This window comes from Nerophis lumbriciformis, linkage group LG09, assembly GCF_033978685.3.
Source record: "Nerophis lumbriciformis linkage group LG09, RoL_Nlum_v2.1, whole genome shotgun sequence".
Lineage (NCBI taxonomy): Eukaryota > Metazoa > Chordata > Actinopteri > Syngnathiformes > Syngnathidae > Nerophis > Nerophis lumbriciformis.
The window spans coordinates 49347706-49364706 of record NC_084556.2 but is presented as its reverse complement, the minus strand read 5'-3'; positions in this window follow the sequence as shown (position 1 = coordinate 49364706).

The window sequence follows — 17001 nt, the reverse complement described above, 5'->3', positions numbered from 1 at the left end:
CACACACACATAGACCGCGCCTCTTTTCTTCTCTCCGGCTTGTGACAGAGGAAGATTCAGAAGAACGACACCGCAGCGCTTCTGTTTCTAGCCGATACTACATCAAAAGTAACGTAAAATAACGCAGTAACGCATCATGTAGTAACGGTAACTAAATTACTGAATAAAAAAAAATAACGCGTTAGATTACTAGTCACCGCCGAAACTAACGGCGTTACAGTAACGCGTTAGTCCCAACACTGCATCTAACACAATTTCCCAACTCATATGGAAACAGGGTTTGTATTTAGGGAAAGTAAATAAAAAAAAAAATGTTATCTTTAATTATGATCATGATTTCTGATTATGTTATGCCAGCATAGAAGGCCTTGCGGATCCTGACGGCACACCCCTGAAGCAGACAGGAAATCGATGCTCTGTTTTTTTGCGGTTTACCCTCAAAGAAAAGCACCATCCTCTATTTTTGCAAATGCTGACATTCCATTGATTTGGGCCACTGAATAAAAACATTAGTACGTCTCGTTTTAGCTTGGTGAATAATGATGTTTCATTCGAATGAGAGAGAACCGAACAGAAACAACAACAGTTTTATTCTTTCTTCCAGACACAAACTGCAACACTCCAAAAACAATATCTGTAGATTGTTCGGTAAAAAAAAACCAGGCAGCTCATTCGCCAGAATTTTACCATAAAATGTACAGTAGGTTTTACACCGAATTGTTGTAAATTTCAGTGTCATGACATTTTTTGGGGATAGCCCCTTGAGATGCAGCATCTAGTTTTCAAGGGGGCTCCTAAAAAATGTTTTAAAACGGTACCACCAAAGGAGATTGATCTCCAGTTTGGCCCTGATTGAGACGTGGTTGAATTGTGGTTGATTGATGAGCCTTTTGTTTGCGTTTGTGTATTGCTGCACCATGTTGGGGCCATTCAGAATTGCAGTTGTCTGTGAGTTGTTTGGTGGGGGAAAACGTTTGATTTGTATTGTATTGTATTTCTGTTAACTTTGTCAACATGTTTTAAAAAAAAAAAAGGTAAACCTAGTACTGTTATTTTTTTTTAATTTCATTCCGGTAACTTAGTTGCCAGTTTTGTTTTGTTTTATCGCAAAATCTACGAGCATTTTTTTTTCACAGTGCATTTTTAATATAAATATTAAAACTGTACCATTTTTTTTTTATAGAATATAATAAAATAGAAAGTACTTTATTGATCCCTGGGGGAAATTCAGCACCACAGTTCGCTCACAATAAACAATAAAAATGTAGGTATTTTTTTACATGTGAATAATATAAATACAGTCTATTATACAGCATTATTCACATGTGAATAATATAAATACAGTCTATTAAACAGCATTATTCACATGTGAATAATATAAATACAGTCTATTATACAGCATTATTCACATGTGAATAATATAAATACAGTCTATTATACAGCATTATTCACATGTGAATAATATAAATACAGTCTATTATACAGCATTATTCACATGTGAATAATATAAATACAGTCTGTATATTATTCACATGTGAATAATGCTGTTTAATAGACTGTATTTATATTATTCACATGTGAATAATGCTGTTTAGTAGACAGTATAATTATATTATTCACATGTGAATAATGCATTTTAATAGTCTATTATACATTTAAGTACAGTCAAAAAGGAACATATGCATTATACAGTCTGATGGCTGTCGGTAAAATAGTAAAATTCTGTCGACTAAGATGCCAATTTTTTATCGTCAAATCTATGGACTTTTTTTTTTTTTTTTTTTTTACAATGTACTATAGATTACATGAATCCCCTTGAAATGTAAGGGTGTGAATCTTTGGGTGTATAACGATTTGAACCGAATCAGAATCCACGATTCTTGATTAAAACCGATTCTTGCCATGTATTATTTTGTTATAAATATAATGAAACTTTTTAAAAACAGGTTACAGGTTAGAAAAGCTCATGGAGCTTGCTTAAAAAAAATTCCATTTGTAGATTTTTTATTAATTTTTTTTATTGATATTTGAAAATTATGAATAGTTTCAGAATCGCGATTCGGATGGGAATATACTTTTTTATGCGCCCCCATTGGAATGTACCGTGTACCTGTATGTCTGGACATAAGCAAAAATGTATGTTACACAGTTCTAAAATAAAATAAATAAAAAAGGTTTAATATATAGTGTGTATCGTAACATTATTTGTATCACATAAAATATTTAGTATTATAATGTATATTTTAATATATGTTTTAATAATTACAATATTTTGTATTTTATTTTTAAAAAATCCAATTGAAAGTTTATTTTGTTTGTTTTAATTTTAATACATTTGCAAAATTTCAAAATAAAAAACTTCACATTCTCATTATGGAGTATTGTCTGTAGAATTTTGAGGACAAACCTGGATTTATTCCATTTTGGAATAGGGCTGTAACATAACAAAATACAGATAAAGTGAAGCGCTGTGAATACTTTCCGGATGCACTGTATACAAATGTGTATATTATATGTCCAGACTTTAGACACCATGGAATGTAATTTAGGAGTTAAGGGGTCAGGTGGGACATGTCCCTTGCACACTCTACACATTGTATCGTCCACAAATATTGTTACAGTTCGTTAAAGGGGCTGTTTGCAACATTTTTAAACCAAGAAATATAACAAAAACACCACCAACTAGCTTGTTATCACCATTAGTGGTTTACCAGAACAGCTATATATTTAAAATATCAACTTACAAATGATATTGAACAAAGATTCTTCATCAGAGTAAAACTTATTGTCACTCACTACAGTCTAGTGCAAAGGTTGACGGTTCAATCCTCAGCCAGCCTGGACAACATCAGAATTTATTCTACTCTTGATGTGGTTATATTATACAAACATTTTATTATTGAACAATGTGTTGCCTATATATTCATATTACTCCATAAACATGCATGTAATCCTTTCAAGCCACACCCCCAAACTCAAACTATGTGTCCCCCTAAACTGAAATCAAAATGTCATCCCAGCATAGGATAGTGAAGTAAATTATACAAAACCCAAAACCAGTGAAGTTGGCACGTTGTGTAAATGGTACCGGTAATTAAAAACAGAATACAATGATTTTCAATTCCTTTTCAACCTATTTTCTATTGAATGGACTGCAAAGACAAGATATTTAATGTTCGAACTCGAAAATGTTATTTTTTGCAAATATTAGCTCATTTGGAGTTTGATGTCTGCAACATGTTTCAAAAAAGATGGCAAAAAAGACTGAGAAAGTTGAGGACTGCTCATCAAACACTTATTCGGAACATCCCACAGGCGAACAGGCTAATTGGGAACAGGTGGGTGCCATGATTGGGTATTAAAGCAGGGCCCGAGCTCATCTAAGATGGAGTGATGTAAAGTGGAGAAGTGTTTTGTGGTCTGACGAGTCCTCATTAGTCCTCATTTCAAATTGTTGTGTCCTCCGGACCAAAGAGGAAAAGAACCATCCGGATTGTTCTAGGCGCAAAGTTGAAAAGCCAGCATCTGTGATGGTATGGGGGTGTATTAGTGCCCAAGACATGGGTAACTTACACATCTGTGAAGGCACCATTAATGCTGAAAGGTACATACAGGTTTTGGAGCAACATATGTTGCCATCCAAGCAACGTTCTAATGGACGCCCCTGCTTATTTCAGCAAGACAATGCCAAGCCACGTGTTACAACAGTGTGGCTTCATAGTAAAAGAGTGCGGGCACTAGACTGGCCTGCCTGTAGTCCGGACCTGTCTCCTATTGAAAATGTGTGGCACATTATGAAGCCTAAAATACCCCAACGGAGACCCCGGACTGTTGAACAACTTAAACTGTACATTAGTGATTGGTTGATGAGGCGTCATGAAGCGTTTCGACACATTGCAAAACTGTATTGATACTGTGTCACTAAATACTGACATCTGCTGGACATTAAAAATCCCTACAGGCAACCTATGGACCGACTCAACTGACACTGATTTTATGACCTAGTATATACAATAACATAAACCAAGTCATTGTATTTCATTTAGGATTATTTCATATCTTCATTTAAATACAAATATATGTTTATCTTTTTTAGACACAGTCAATAAATAATGTCAACATGTATCATAACATGGAAATCTAAGAGAACGTGTTGTGAATGAGGATGCTTGTGGACTGGGATTTTTTTTTTTTTTTTTTTAATTTTTTTTTTTACACATTTTTATTTTTAAAAAAAACAGTTTTTCCAACGTATTAAATTTTAGACGATTTCTCTTCTTAGTTATTTCTCCGGCTGTAGAAAAAAACCCGCTCACAGGGCACAGAGGAGGCATCAGTTCGCGTATCGGTCACGTGACTTTCTAAAAGCGGTACGCACACCGACACGGGGTTTTGCTCTATGAGCTCGACGCATGCGCCGATGCATCGGTGTTGCCGGACCCATCACTACTGTACATCAAGCAAGAATGGGAAAGAATTGCACGTGAAAAGCTTCAAAAATTGGTCTCCTCAGTTCCCAAATGTTTACTGAGTGTTGTTAAAAGGAAAGGCCATGTAACACAGTGGTAAAAATGCCCCTCTGCCAACTTTTTTGCAATGTGTTGCTGCCATTAAATTCAAAGTTAATGATTATTTCCCAAAAAAAAATAAGTTTCTCAGTTGGAACATTAAATATCTTGTCTTTGCAGTCTATTCAATTGAATATAAGTTGAAAAGGATTTGCAAATCATTGTATTCTGTTTGTATTTACCATTTACACAACGTGCAAACTTCACTGGTTTTGGGTTTTGTATTTATATAGCGCTTTACATAGTGAAACTCAGCATCTAAGTTACATTTAAACCCGTGTGGGTGGTACTGGGAGCAGGTGGGTAAAGTATCTTGCCCGAGGACACAACAGCAGTGACTCAGATGGCAGTAGCGGGGATTGAACCTGGAACCCTCAAGTTGCTGGCACGGCCGCTCTACCAACCGAGTTATGTTATTTGTTTCTGGCGGCCTCTTTGGCCCCATGTCCGCTTTTGTTGCCTTTATTTCCTTTAAGCGCCCTGTTTTACGGCTTCGTCTGCTGACAAACTTTGCCAATGAGATGCAAATCCATGCAGCACTCAGGAGAACGAGGCTGTGGCGTATACACACACTGAGTAACAATGTATTCCCTCTCGCCACCTTCTCTCTGCAGCCTTCGCCGTGCAGGAAGTGTCTGCATCCTGCAGCCAGCGATCATCCATCTGTGTTTGAGAACATTCCAGGATCCTGCAGGTGAATTTGCAAGAAGGAGCTTCACTGCGTCAGGTTTTTACAACATTTATTGTCACAAAACATTTCCGGGTGTCCTGATATTGATATCGGTCCGAGATAAAAAAAAAATAACCAAGTATGGAATGATATGGGCTTGAAATGTTTTATACAAGCAGTCCTGCAGCACGTTTACTTGTGCAAAGCTGTACAGACAGTTAACATCTAAATCAGGGGTGCCCATTACGCCGATCGCGATCTACCGGTCGATCTCGGAGGGTGTGTCAGTCGATCACCAGCCAGGCATTAAAAAAATAGTCCTAAAAATGAGCGATCATAAATCTTCACTATGACGTCACTTTCGTCACTTGATTGACATTCACGGCACCCGAGGGTCTTCTGAGATGACGCTGGCTGCTGCCAGCTCATTAAAATTACCGACAGGAAGGCGAGAAACACTTTATTTCAACAGACTCTGGCGCCGTACCTGTTGTCAAAACTCCAAAGACCGACTGCACAGTTGCACAATAAAAGCTCTGCTTCATCCTGCCTGCGCTACCAAAATAAGAGTCTCAGAAAGCTGGCGTGCACAAGCTAGCAAGCTACGGAGTTTGCCGACAATGTATTTCTTGTAAAGTGTATACAAAGGAGTACGGAAGCTGGACAAATAAGATGCCAAAAACCAACCACTTTCATGTGGTATTGGACAGAAAGGAGGACTTTTTTTCTCCTCCATTCGAAAATGCGGACGTTATCAGCACCACTGTCTGATTCCAATCAATGCAAGTCATCACAATCAGGTAATACACCAACTTATATTCTTGTCTTCATGAAAGAAAGGAATCTATATGTGTTAAACATGCTTGTATTATCTTTAACCACCTTTAACTTGTTAACAATATTAACTATATGTGTTAAACATGCTTGTATTATCTTTAACCACCTTTAAGTTGTTAACAATATTAACTATATGTGTTAAACATGCTTGTTTTATCTTTAACCACCTTTAAGTTGTTAACAATATTAACTATTTGTGTTAAACATGCTTGTATTATTTTTAACCACCTTTAACTTGTTAACAATATTAACTATATGTGTTAAACATGCTTGCATTATCTTTAAACACCTTTAACTTGTTAACAATATTAACTATATGTATTAAACATACTTGTATTATCATTAAACACCTTTAACTTGTTAACAAAAACATATATTTCATAAATAAGTAAATATAAATTATATATATGAATGAGGTAGATCCCCACGACTTGATCAATTGAAAAGTAGCTCGCCTGCAGAAAAAGTGTGAGCACCCCTGATCTAAATGTCCTCCAAAAGGCACACCATTTTTTCTATTTTAGTCAAGTCATTTAGAAAAGGTACACATAGGCTACCAGGGGCTAGCAGCGACACAACAGCTAAGCACACAAGCTAGAGCAGTGGTTCTTAACCTTGTTGGAGGTACCGAACCCTACCAGTTTCACACCAAACCCTTCTTTAGTGAAAAATAAAATGTTTTATTTTTTAAAATTCAAGACAAAGTTATATGTTTTTGGTAACACTTTAGGTAACATATTCTAAGTAATAAAGACTTAATTTAGAGTTATTTGGACACTAGGGCAGGGGTCGGCAACCCGCGGCTCTTTGATCACTCTGATGCGGCTCAGCAGCTTACTTGCCGAACCCTCCGATTTTCCCGGGAGACTTCCAGATTTCAGTACCTCTCGCAGAAAACTCCCGGGATTAATATTTACCGATTTTTATCCTTACAGTTATAATAAGGGCCTGCCATGATGGTACAGCATTTGGCACCCTCTACAATCTGTATTAACAGCATGCCACCCCAACCACTTGCTATACAGTATGCATCTTCTGCTTACACACATATGTGACAGCAAGGCATACTTGGTCAACAGCCACACAGGTTACACTGACGGTGACCATATTAAACAACTTTAACACTCTTACTAATAATGCGCCACACTTTGAACCAAAACCAAACAAGAATGACAAACACATTTCGGGAGAACATCTGCACCTTAACACAACATAAACACAACAGAACAAATACCCAGAATCCCATGCAGCCCTGACTCTTCCGGGCTACATTATACACCCCTGCTACCACCAAACCCCACCCCCAACCAACCCTGTTCCCTCACACATCAACCCCCCCCCCCCCCCCCCCCCCCTCTCTGTGAGTCGGTTGAGGTGGGCGGGGTTTGGTAGCGGGGGTATATAATGTATCCCGGAAGAGTTAGGGCTGCATGGGATTCTGGGTATTTGTCCTGTTGTGTTTATGTTGTGTTACGGTGCAGATGTTCTCCCGAAATGTGTTTGTCATTCTTGTTTGGTGTGGGTTCACAGTGTGGCGCATTATTAGTAAAAGTGTTAAAGTTTTTTTTATACTGCCACCGTCAGTGTAACCTGTGTGGTTGTTGACCAAGTATGCCTTGCTGTCACGTACGTGAGCAAGCGAAAGTCCCATACAACGTGTGGCTGATCAGGCACGCTGGTTGTAGTGGGCGCTATATGCTGTACCACCACAGCACGCATGACGTTGACAAGCGGCATTCATAAAAAACCCGCGTGCCGCACCAGCATTCAAATTCCATATTTTAAGGTGTGGGCAGCGTGTCTGAGACCCTTGGTTTATACATAGCACAAAGCAAAAAAAAAACTTTGTATTTCATTTTAAATTTCAAAAATTTTTTGTGGCTCTCATTGTTGTCTATAATTTGTGAAACTGGTCAAAATGGCTCTTTGACTGGTAAAGGTTGCCGACCCCTGCACAAGGGGAACATATTCTAAGTAATAAAGACTTAATTTAGAGTTATTTGGTTAGGGTTAGGGTTAGAGGGTTGGGGTTATAATAAGGCCATGCCGAATAAGGCATTAATAAGTACTTAATAATGACTAGTTAAGAGCCAATATGTTACTAATTTGCATGTTAATAAGAAACTAATTAATGGTGAATATGTTCCCCATACTAAAGTGTTACCATGTTTTTTTTACTGGTGCACAAAATGAACCGTGCATGAACATCACCTTGTTCAAACAACAAAACCAACACTGTGCATAAACTCACAACAAATTACACACCTGCAAACCAGTCAGCTGTTGCCGTATCCGTAATACGCCGATAGGGAGAAGTTTGTATTTACACGATGAGTCGGGTGTGATTTGACCTCCGCCGAACCCCTGAGGCCGACTCACCGAACCCCTAGGGTTCCATCGAACCCAGGTTAAGAACCACTGAGCTAGACGTATTAATAATTGAACAATATTGCAGTCTGAAACAGCACATTTGTCAATACAAACAAGTATCAAAATTATTATAGTTGCATATTACTTACCATGCAAAGTCTCCAAGGCAGAAGCGTGTGAGAAAGTATCCAGTAACAAACGTGTCCGCATCATTCACTTACTGCACCACGAGCTTAAAGGGGAACATTATCACCAGACCTATGTAAGCGTCAATATATACCTTGATGTTGCAGAAAAAAGACCATATATTTTTTTAACCGATTTCCGAACTCTAAATGGGTGAATTTTGGCAAATTAAATATTCGCTCATGGAGCGATGACGTCACAACATGACGTCGCATCGGGAAGCAATGCGCCATTTTCTCAAACACCGGGTCAAAACAGCTCTGTTATTTTCCGTTTTTCCGACTGTTTTCCGTACCTTGGAGACATCATGCCTCGTCGGTGTGTTGTCGGAGGGTGTAACAACACGAACAGGGACGGATTCAAGTTGCACCAGTGGCCCAAAGATGCCAAAGTGGCAAGAAATTGGACGTTTGTTCCGCACACTTTACCGACGAAAGCTATGCTACGACAGAGATGGCAAGAATGTGTGGATATCCTGCGACACTCAAAGCAGATGCATTTCCAACGATAAAGTCAAAGAAATCTGCCGCCAGATCCCCATTGAATCTGCCGGAGTGTGTGAGCAATTCAGGGACAAAGGACCTCGGTAGCACGGCAAGCAATGGCGGCAGTTTGTTCCCGCAGACGAGCGAGCTAAACCCCTTGGATGTCTTGGCTCACACCGTCCCAAGATGATCAAGAGAAGAATATCGACCCTAGCTTCCCTGGCCTGCTGACATGAGGGTATGTCTACAGAATATATTAATTGATGAAAACTGGGCTGTCTGCACTCTCAAAGTGCATGTTGTTGCCAAATGTATTTCATATGCTGTAAACCGAGTTCATAGTTGTTAGTTTCCTTTAATGCCAAACAAACACATACCAATCGTTGGTTAGAAGGCGATCGCCGAATTTGTCCTCGCTTTCTCCCGTGTCGCTGGCTGTCGTGTCGTTTTCGTCGGTTTCGCTTGCATACGGTTCAAACCGATATGGCTCAATAGCTTCAGTTTCTTCTTCAATTTCGTTTTCGCTACCTGCCTCCACACTACAACCATCCGTTTCAATACATTCGTAATCTGTTGAATCGCTTAAGCCGCTGAAATCCGAGTCTGAATCCGAGCTAATGTCGCTATAGCTTGCTGTTCTTTCCGCCATGTTTGTTTGTGTTGGCTTCACTATGTGACGTCACAGGAAAATGGACGGGTGTATATAACGATGGTTAAAATCAGGCACTTTGAAGCTTTTTTTAGGGATATTGCGTGATGGGTAAAATTTTGATAAAAACTTCGAAAAATAAAATAAGCCACTGTGAACTGATTTTTAATGGTTTTAACCCTTCTGAAATTGTGATAATGTTCCCCTTTAAGTTAATGATTTATCGTGACCACGACTCCAGGTGTCACCGACAATTATCATGACCAATTACCACTCCGCTTCAACTTATAGACAGCATAAGTACGTTCCAGATGGTTAATAAAAAAATGCTGACTTGCTTTACGGCATACGTCGCTTCCCCTTACCCCAATCGTTAAAAAGACGGAAGGCAAAAAAAAAGACGCCAGAAAATCAACAGCGGTAAAGTTTAGATCCATGAAGGAAAGAAGAAAGTGAATAAATATTTATAACTAAATACATTTACATATGTATAAAAATGTGTTTTATTTATTTATTTATTTTTTAATGATATAAGTAATGTTTCTGACAACCTTTTTCCAAAACACAATATACATACTTGCCAACTTTGAGACCTCCGATTTCGGGACGTGGGGGGGCGTGGTCGGGGTGGGGCGGGGCGGGGGTGTGGTTGGGGGCGTGGCTAAGAGGGGAGGAGTATATTTACAGCTAAAATTTACCAAGTCAAGTATTTCATATATATATATATATATATATATACAGTATATATATATGTATATATATATATATATATATATATATATATATATAGTAAAATAAAATTAAAAAAAAAAAAAAAATATATATATATATATATATATATACATATATATATATACATGATAATATATATATATATATATATATATATATATATATATATATATATATATATATAGCTAGAATTCACTGAAAGTGAAGTATTTTTTTATATATATACACATATATATATACATATATGTGGGCTTTGTACCAAGGATGTCGTTGTGGCTTGTGCAGCCCTTTGAGACACTTGTGATTTAGGGCTATATAAATAAAGATTGATTGATTGATTGATATATATATATATATATATATATATATATATATATCAAGAGGGACAGAGACAGCGCACAGTGCATGAGGATCACATGTTACCATGGCGAGAAAACATGGAGAGACTGGAATGTAATAGAGTGATCTATGTTTGTCTGTTGCCATCTCCTGGTGAATGTTGGCTATAGCGTACTGGGGTTACATTTTGGTTGGCCAACGATTTAAGTGGTGTTGCGCACCTGATGTCAAGTGTCTGTTCTGAAGTCTACAATAAAGAGACGCACTTCATCCCCTCGCCTATTTATTGCCTCCAACTCAATATATTACAAAAACATTGCTACATGCAGACCCTCCAGGTTCGCATGGAGCTGGAGGGGGCGTGGCCTCCAGGTCCGCCTGAATTTTGGGAGATTTTCGGGAGAAAATGTGTCCCGGGAGGTTTTCGGGAGAGGCGCTGAATTTCGGGAGTCTCCCGGAAAATCCGGGAGGGTTGGCAAGTATGACAATATAGAATGTGAGATATAACAGGATAATGCATACATTGATCATTTGTTTTCAAAACGGTTATAAAAAAGTGGGACCCAAAAAATTTACTGTGGGACCCCATTTTTATGACTTGATGGGGTCCCTGGGACCCCATTTTGAAAATTCCTAGCGCCAACACTGATAAAGTATTGGTACGTGCAAAACAGCAGCCGGTGGCTGTGGCCTGCAGGCCGGTTCTAATACTAATCAAATATCATCCCGGGGGCCAGAGATCATTCATTCCGGATCCGGCCCCTGGTCTACAACCTACGCGTGTGCAGGTACAGCTCTCGTGCGCGATTTTGTGCACTTCCAGAGAGGCGGAGACTGGGAGGGACTATCGGCGAGGCGCACATAGCGAGGGACTACCGTTTGAATTCTGCTTGGTGACACCAGCTTTAATTAATGGTAGTACAATTTTTTTTTATTTTATTTAAAAAAACACTCCGATCTCTATAGTTTTTATTCATAGATGTACGGAGAATCGTACTCATTATTTCATCATTTAAAAAGCGATTGCGTGCATACCTCTGCTCATCATCATCATACAGTAGAACAGTGTTTTTCAACCTTTTTTGAGCCAAGGCACATTTTTTTCATTGAAAAAAATGCGGAGGCACACCACCAGTAGAAATCATTAAAAACTGAAACTCAGCAGCCGAAATTGACAATAAAAAGTCGTTGTCGCAATTGTTGGATATGACTTTAAAGCATAACCAAGCTCCTATTTTGGTGGCTTTTTCTCTTATTTGTAGCAGTTTCATGTCTTCCTTGACCGCTATTCCCCACACCTGCTTTGTTTTAGCAATCAACAACGTTGCAGTTGTTTTTATCCTTCTTTGTGTGGACATTGTTGATTGTCATGTTCGGATGTACTTTGTGGACGCTGTCTTTGCTCCACAGTAAGTCTTTGCTGTCGTCCAGCATTCTGTTTTTGTTTACTTTGTAGCCAGTTCAGTTTTAGTTTCGTTCTGCATAGCCTTCCCTAAGCTTCAATGCCTTTTCTTAGGGGCACTCACCTTTTGTTTATTTTTGGTTTAAGCATTAGATACCTTTTTACCTGCACACTGCCTCCCGCTGTTTCCGACATCTACGAAGCAATTAGCTACCGACTGCCACCTACTGGTATGGGAGAGTATTACACGGTTACTCTGCCGATCTCCAGACAGTGCAGACACTCAACAACAACACATCATTTTCAGAATATAATTACTGGTTTGCAAAAAATATTTTTAACCCAAATAGGTGAAATTAGATAATCTCCTACGGCACACCAGACTGTATCTCACGGCACACTAGTGTGCCGCGGCACAGTGGTTGAAAAACACTGCAGTAGAAATTGGATGGATATCTACATGTACATATTAGCATGATTTCTAAAGCATATTTCAAGTGTTTCTGCTTTAACAGGAATAATTATCTTTGTTCTTTTGTCCACGGAGCACACTGTACGCTGCCTATGCCCGCCCATCCACTCGTCAACCTTTCATGCGTTCCGGACATTTCATATTGCGGCGAGATCATGCTCGTTAATCGTCGCCGTGTTTGCGTCGAAACAAAGTCCGCGTCTCCGTCAACAGCGCTTCCTCGGCTTGACAAGAACGTCTTCATTGTTACCCGCCCGTCACATAACGACATGGCTGACGAGGTTAAGGTGCTCATAAACTGTGTTTTATGACAGGCGGCCGTCACGTTTAATGAACTTTAATTAGCTCCCCAGATTGAGCCGTGGCGGGATGGAATGTAATCGTCAGTGAGATAACATCGCGCAGACGTGTCTGGACTGTTCAAAGACCTCCAGCGAGGAGGACGTCAAGATAGATAAGATAATAATACAAACCCCGTTTCCATATGTGTTGGGAAATTGTGTTAGATGTAAATATAAACAGAATACAATGATTTGCAAATCATTTTCAACCCATATTCAGTTGAATATGCTACTTTTTTTTTTTTTTTTTGCAAATAATCATTAACTTTAGAATTTGATGCCAGCAACACGTGACAAAGAAGTTGGGAAAGGTGGCAATAAATACTGATAAAGTTGAGGAATGCTCATCAAACACTTATTTGGAACATCCCACAGGTGTGCAGGCTAATTGGGAACAGGTGGGTGCCATGATTGGGTATAAAAACAGCTCCCCAAAAAATGCTCAGTCTTTCACAAGAAAGGATGGGGCGAGGTACACCTCTTTGTCCACAACTGCGTGAGCAAATAGACAAACAGTTTAAGAACAGCGTTTCTCAAAGTGCAATTGCAAGAAATTGAGGGATTTCAACATCTACGGTCCATAATATCATCAAAAGGTTCAGAGAATCTGGAGAAATCACTCCACGTAAACGGCATGGCCGGAAACCAACATTGAATGACCGTGACCTTCGATCCCTCAGACGGCACTGTATCAAAAACCGACATCAATCTCTAAAGGATATCACCACATGGGCTCAGGAACACTTCAGAAAACCACTGTCACTAAATATAGTTTGTCGCTACATCTGTAATTGCAATTTAAAGCTCTACTATGCAAAGCGAAAGCCATTTATCAACAACATCCAGAAACGCCGCCGGCTTCTCTGGGCCCGAGATCATCTAAGATGGACTCATGCAAAGTGGAAAAGTGTTCTGTGGTCTGACGAGTCCACATTTCAAATTGTTTTTGGAAATATTCGACATCGTGTCATCCGGACCAAAGGGGAAGCGAACCATCCAGACTGTTATCGACGCAAAGTTCAAAAGCCAGCTTCTGTTATGGTATGGGGGTGCATTAGTGCCCAAGGCATGGGTAACTTACACATCTGTGAAGGCACCATTAATGCTGAAAGGTACATACAGGTTTTGGAACAACATATGCTGCCATCTAAGCGCCGTCTTTTTCATGGACGCCCCTGCTTATTTCAGCAAGACAATGCCAAGCCACATTCAGCACGTGTTACAACAGCGTGGCTTCATAAAAAAAGAGTGCGGGTACTTTCCTGGTCCCGCCTGCAGTCCAGACCTGTCTCCCATCGAAAATGTGTGGCGCATTATGAAGCGTAAAATACGACAGCGGAGACCCCGGAGTGTTGAACGACTGAAGCTCTACATAAAACAAGAATGGGAAAGAATTCCACTTTCAAAGTTTCAACAATTAGTTTCCTCAGTTCCCAATCGTTTACTGAGTGTTGTTAAAAGAAAAGGTGATGTAACACAGTGGTGAACATGCCCTTTCCCAACTACTTTGGCACGTTTTGCAGCCATGAAATTCTAAGTTAATTATTATTTGCAAAAAAAAAAAAAGTTTATGAGTTCGAACATCAAATATCTTGTCTTTGTAGTGCATTCAATTGAATATGGGTTGAAAAGGATTTGCAAATCATTGTATTCCGTTTATATTTACATCTAACACAATTTCCCAACTCATATGGAAATGGAGTTTGTATATAAAAGTATCATATTCTCTTCATGTCATATTATGCTTGATCCTTTAGCGTCCTCTACAACCTGTCGACGCGTCCGCTTTTTCACCGTACAAACAGCGTGTCACATGTTGTATGCGGCTTCTGCATACACACGAAAGTGACTGCAAGACATACTTGATCAACAGCCATACAGTTCACACTGAGGGTGGCCGTATAAACAACTTTAACACTGTTACAATTATGTGCCACACTGTGAACCCACACCAAACAAGACAAACACATTTCGGGAGAACATCCGCTCTGTAACACAACAGAACAAATACCCAGAATCCCTTGCATCCCTAACTCTTCCGGGCTACAATATACACCCCCGCCACCACGTTTGAACATCAAATATCTTGTCTGCATTCAATTGAATATGGGTTGAAAAGGATTTGCAAATCATTGTATTCCGTTTATATTTACATCTAACACAATTTCCCAACTCATATGGAAACGGGATTTGTAATAATAATAATGGGTTAGATTTTATATCGCGCTTTTCTATTATTAGATACTCAAAGCGCTCACAGAGAAGTGGGAACCCATCATTCATTCACACCTGGCCTCCTAATGGTTCTCTTTGGCCCTGCCCACAAACGAGACTTAGCAAGTATTTATTTATTTTTTTAATTATTATTAATTGTTTTAAGATGTCCTGTCCATCCACTCAGGCAAATCATGTTGTTGATATATTATATATTATATATATATATTTTCTGTACAGATTTACTTTAGAGAAGAGAAATGTTGGATACTTCTCTTGTTGCCTTATTTGTATTTGACTTTATTAAATGGATTTATTCAATGTTTGCAGCGGGAGGGGATAGAAAGAAGAAAAAAAGAAACAAAGAAGGGGAAATTGAGAGGACAAGACGGGGATTAGACCGAGCGACAACAACAAAAACAACATCAGTAAATACGAAATGTACAAATAGGATAGGAAACATGATAGCCAAGAAGCAGTCGGGGAAGTAAACATTAATAACACAGAAATGACAATGAACATTATTGCACTACAAATGCCCATCCATCCATTTTCTACCGCTTGTCCCGTTCGGGGTCGCGGGGGGTGCTGGAGCCTATCTCAGCTGCACACGGGCGGAAGGCGGGGTACACCCTGGACAAGTCACCATATCATCGCAGGGCCAACACAGATAGACAGACAACATTCACACTCACATTCACACACTAGGGCTAATTAAGTGTTGCCAATCAACCTATCCCCAGGTGCATGTCTTTGGAGGTGGGAGGAAGCCGGAGTACCCGGAGGGAACCCACGCAGAGAACATGCAAACTCCACACAATAAGATCCCGAGCCCAGGATTGAACCCAGGACCTTCGTATTGTGAGGCACACGCACTAACCCCTGTTCCACCGTGCTGCCCGCACTACAAATGGAACAATATCAATCAATCAATGTTTATTTATATAGCCCTAAATCACGAGTGTCTCAAAGGGCTGCACAAGCCACAACGACATCCTCGATTCAGATCCCACATCAGGGCAAGGAAAAACTTAACCCAGTGGGATGACAATGAGAAACCTTGGAGAGGACGACCGGTGCAATGGACGTCGAGTGGATCTAGCATAATATTGTGAAAGTCCAGTCCATAGTGGATCTAACATAATAGTGAGAGTCCAGTCCATAGTGGATCTAACATAATAGTGAGAGTCCAGTCCATAGTGGATCTAACATAATAGTGAGAGTCCAGTCCATAGTGGATCTAACATAATATTGTGAGAGTCCAGTTCATAGTGGATCTTTCATAATAGTGAGAGTCCAGTACATAGTGGATCTAACATAATATTGTGAGAGTCCAGTCCATAGTGGATCCAACATAATAGTGAGAGTCCAGTCCATAGTGGATCTAACATAATAGTGAGAGTCCAATCCATAGTGGATCTAACATAATAGTGTGAAAGTCCAGTCCATAGTGGATCTAGCATAATATTGTGAAAGTCCAGTCCATAGTGGATCTAACATAATAGTGAGAGTCCAGTCCATAGTGGATCTAACATAATAGTGAGAGTCCAATCCATAGTGGATCTAACATAATAGTGTGAAAGTCCAGTCCATAGTGGATCTAGCATAATATTGTGAAAGTCCAGTCCATAGTGGATCTAACATAATAGTGAGAGTCCAGTCCATAGTGGATCTAACATAATAGTGGGAGTCCAGTCCATAGTGGATCTAACATAATAGTGAGAGTCCAGTCCATA